General features: G+C 55.8%; 1 long non-coding RNA gene across 1 annotated transcript; it reads right to left on the minus strand.

The window, feature by feature from the left end:
* Positions 1 to 250: 250 nt before the first annotated feature.
* On the minus strand, positions 251 to 2,480 carry LOC128902034 (uncharacterized). Its single transcript, XR_008463602.1, has 3 exons — positions 2,355 to 2,480; positions 1,239 to 1,343; positions 251 to 427 (listed from the first exon to the last, which is right to left on the minus strand). It is a non-coding gene; the product is annotated as an uncharacterized LOC128902034 (long non-coding RNA).
* Positions 2,481 to 4,663: the final 2,183 nt, after the last annotated feature.

Raw genomic sequence — 4,663 nt, forward strand, 5'->3', positions numbered from 1 at the left:
CCGACACAGTCCACGTACTTACACTCCGGGGAGACGCCGTTTTAACTTGCGGAACTATTTCCCTCAGTAAGACGCACAAGACGGAGGTGAGATCCCCATGCTAAATCTTTATTGTGCAACTGCTGCTCACAGCTTTTATTACCTTCCACAGACACGCGGCACAAAACATTCGACATCAACAGTGCCTAGATCGACGGGCAACAGACGAAATCCATTCAGCGGCGATTTGTACACGTGCAGCAACTCTTGCGGTGCAAAAGTCTCAGCCAGGCGGCCAGCCCAACTGACGGCCACCCAGAATACGTAGATGTACGTGACAGACAGGCTGCCCACCCTCGGGCCCTTCATCCGCAACCATCCGGAATCCATCGGTCAGGCCCAGGTGAGCAGCACGCTGCTTGCCAACAATCATTAAATGCCCAAGAAGCTGGAGAAGGAAGTACAAAACCATAAATAAGTAAAATAAAAAGCCACACACAAAAAGGGGAGAGGGCAGGGAGGGGAGGAATGAGAGCAGAGAAGCACCCAGAGAAACCAGTTAGCCAACTCCTAGCAATTCAACCACTGCGCTTCAAATTACTGTCTGTCCGCCTGCAACCGGCATTTTCCAAGCAAAGCTACAAAGACCGATTACGCACACTGTAGGGGGGGGGAAAGAAAAAGGGCTACGCAATTGTTTTCAAGCTAGACAGTAACGGACTACAAAACAGCCACAGAAGCTAAGTTTGTCTCCGGGTTAAAGCCCCCCGTTATCTCTTCAGGCAACATACGCAACTCGGGTGGAAAATAAGCTTCAGGCTGCCTTTTGCGTGGGTTTACAAAGTCTCTGAACTTGACTTTTATAGCCAAAAGCGAAGCATCCAGCACCTCTCGACCAGCTTTGCCCTTCCTCACCCCCGACCTGCCAAAAACCCCAAGCCCTCTTCTCCGTATTAGAAGAAGTACTACTCCTCCTCTTGCTCTAAACCGTGACAGTAGGCATCACCCTGCGCTCCAAAACAACACTGCATTTTGCACCAGGAGTACGTACCCAGGGATGAGCATTGCTTTATATCGCTACTTTCGGTCAAAAAGCTCAGCTCCATTACAAGCCAGAGAGAAAAGATTATAGCGCCAGAAAACCCAAACCAGCCTACCGTGCCCTATCAAGGGGAAAAGGGGGGATGGGAAAGAGTCTACTAAATTAGGAACTAACGACAGGTACAGTTTAGCGTACAGAAAGCTTCCACAGTACTTACACATTCACCGGGATCTTCTGCTTCGCTTAACCTCATAATTGCCTCCTTAGGCATGGCTAGGAAAAGCGTCGGAGCTTGGGGTGAAAGATCACGGAACGCAAGGCGCTGGAGGAAGAGTAAACAGTTAAAACGTCATTGGCTTCAGAGAAAGGTAATAATAGCTTAAGCAAATCAATATGCCCCACCGAACTCCTACAGAAGCAGGCTACCGGATACCCCAAACGCAAGCCAAAACGTTGATTTTTCTTACGCGATATTAATGCTTTCTGCACAAAAAAATACAACGTCTTTACAGAGCCCCCTCCAGAAGTGGGATTCGGCATGCAAGGTGATGGGGGCAAGGAGGCGGGCCAGTACTTCAGACTAGCGACCTCCAGTACGTTTTAATTCGGGTCGATCGTTTCCTAAGGATGACGAGTTCCTGGATTTACTTTTTTGGTAAAGAAAAATAAGAAAAGCTGTAACAATCCAGTTTGGGGGCGCAGAACCAAAGCCTAGCACAGCAGAGCTGTGAAATCTCTACAGTGCTATTAGGAGGCACATCAAGACCTGCCTTTCTCCTACGCAGAACTAACTCATTACGGTCACCACTCAGACGTTCACCGTTTACATACATACGCCTGGAATCCCCGAGGAGACTGACTGCGTGCGCTTAATCTAAGGTTTCAAGACTGTCGTCCTACACGAGGTAGGACCACTCGCATCCCTCGGCAGCAAACTTTGCACGACTTGCAGTGCCAAAGGGATATCACGCGGCAAACGTCTGCGGCTGCCACCAAGTGCCTTACCGTCAGAGGCCCTCCTCTACGCACGCGCGCACGCGACACGGCGGGGCTGGGAACCGAGGCGAGCCGGCCAGCACCAGCAACCCAGTACGCGCCGCGGCAGCCGGGGGCGGGGGGGCCGCACCGAAGAAGCGCGATGTTATAGGGATCGCGCAGTAGAGAGCGCCACAACCCAGAGAGGCCCCGTCCCTCCACCGCCCGCCCGCCCGCAGCAAGGCCGCCACCCGCCCTGCCGCGCTCCCGGGCACCGCGCAACGGGTCCTCGGCTCAGGGTGCCTGCGAGCGCGGGGGGAGGGAGGAGGAACCGCGCTCAGAGCAAAGCCGCGGCTACCTCCTCGTCCTCGTAGGCGACGTTGGCGGGGAAGCGCCTTGCCGATGATCTTCCCGAAAACACTGCGGGTGGCGGCGGCACCAGGCCGGGCGGCCCGCGCCCCAATAAGCTCGTCGGCCACGACAACGCCCCTTGTCGCCCCCGCGCTTCCTCCACTCGGCCAGGCCCTCCGCGGCGCCCATTGGGCCGCCAGATGGCCGCCGGCCGATCCCGCGTCTCGATTGGCTGTCTCGTCTGTCGTTTTCGCTTGTCCCCGGCCCCCCGGCGGGTCCGCCCTCGTCGACCTGGTGCTTAGCGGGGCTCAGGGAGTTTGCGTGCCCTCGGGGCGCGGAGGGATCCGACCTGGGGGCGGAGGGAGAAGACGTTGGGCCAGTCCGCGGAGGGATCCGTGCCGTGTAGTGCTGCGACCCTGTGGGCGGGCGACGAGGTCTCAGAAGAGGCTGTTGTAGCTACAAGTACTATTGACTGTTATTTATTACCGCGTCAACTCCACCCCAAACGTGCTTGTGGCTTTTTGGTGCTGCTCCCTCCAGTCAAAGGACTGCTTTTGCCAGGGCAGGGCAGGCCTTAACTTTTCAGAACACTCCCCAGAACCGACAGAAGTTGCTCTCAATTGTTCCCTGCAAGCCCCGCTTGGATTGCAGACGTTTCTAAGCTGCGCGCCTCCTGGGAGAAAATACAATACAAAGCGTGTCTTCAGCACTGGTGGCTCGAGGGCTGTGTGGGTGTGGGTGTGGGGGGGGGGCGCAGATCGAGATAGGATTTGCGCTAAGCTGGGTAGGAGGCTCGTAGAAAAACAGGCAGTGCCCCCAAAGCTGCCCAAGGGTGGTCTCTGGTGCCCTGCACCCCCGGGGATAGTGAGCAATTTGATTGGTCTACACAACTGTATTGTAACATGTATAAACCCTGCTTTCCTCTGTAGCGGGCTAAGGATATCCTTAGCCGCCTTTGCGGCAAGGGCACGTTGTCGGCTCACGTTCAACTTGATGTCCACCAGGAGCCCCCCACGTCAGCAAAGCTGCTCTCCAGCCAGTCGGCCTCCAGCATCTACTGGTGCATGGGGTTGTTCCTCCCCAGTGCAGGACTTGCGTATGTTCAGGTTCCTCAGGTGGTCTCGAACCGGATCCTTTCCTACGATGGGAGGGACTTTGTTCCCCCAGTCCCTGCCTTGAGGTTCAGGGACTTGAGAGATGCGGGAACGGTGATTGCCGGCGACAACGGAGGAGAAAAATCCTTGAGTGCCTCGGCCTTCTCCATGTCGGTTGGCGCTAGCTCTCCTGTCTTACCTATCGGAGGGGGGTGGGGGTGGGGTGCGTTTTCTTTAGTCTTCCTTTTCTGACCAACGCACCTGTAGAAGCCCTTCTTATGATTCTTCTTCACATCCCTTGCCAAATTCAGCTCCAGCTGTGCCTTAGCTTTCCCGACCCCATCCCTATATTCTTCCCAGGATGCGTGTCTCTGCTTCCACCGCCTACGCATTTCCTCCTTGCGCTTCAGCTCGACCAGAAGGTCCTTACTCAGCCATGCTGGGCTCCTGCCTTCCTTGCCTGATTTCATAGAATCGTCTAGGTCGGAAGGGACCTTTAAGATCATCGAGTCCAACCATTAACCTAACGCTGCCAAAACCGCCACCAAACCACGTCCCTAAGCGCCGCGTCTACCCGTCTTTTAAATACCTCCAGGGATGGTGATTCAACCACTTCCCTGGGCAGCCTGGTCCAACGTTCGATAACCCTTTCCGCGAAGAAATTTTTCCTAATATCCGTCCTAAACCTCCCCTGGCGCAACTCGAGGCCGTTTCCTCTCGTCCTATCGCCTGTTACTTGGGAGAAGAGACCAACCCCCGCCTCGCTACAACCTCCTTTCCGGTAGTTGTAGAGAGCGATAAGGTCTCCCCTCAGCCTCCTTTACTCCAGGCTAAGCCACCCCAGTTCCCTCAGCCGCTCCTCATAAGCCTTGTGCTCCAGACCCCTCACCAGCTCCGTTGCCCTTCTCCGGACACGCTCCAGCACCTCCGTGTCTTTCTTGTAGTGAGAGGCCCAAAACTGAACACAGTATTCGAGGTGCGGCCTCAGCGGTGCTGAGTACAGGGGGACAGTCGCTTCCCCAGTCCTGCTCGCCACGCTATTCCTGATACAGGCCAGGATGTTGTTGGCCGCCTTGGCCACCTGGGCACACTGCTGGCTCACATTCAGACGGCTGTCTACCAATACCCCCAGGCTCTTTTCTGCCGGGCAGCTTTCCAGCCACTCTTCCCCAAGCCTGTAGCGTTGCACGGGGTTGTTGTGACCCAAGTGCAGGACCCGGCA

This window comes from Rissa tridactyla, chromosome W (assembly GCF_028500815.1).
Source record: "Rissa tridactyla isolate bRisTri1 chromosome W, bRisTri1.patW.cur.20221130, whole genome shotgun sequence".
Classification (NCBI taxonomy): Eukaryota; Metazoa; Chordata; class Aves; order Charadriiformes; family Laridae; genus Rissa; species Rissa tridactyla.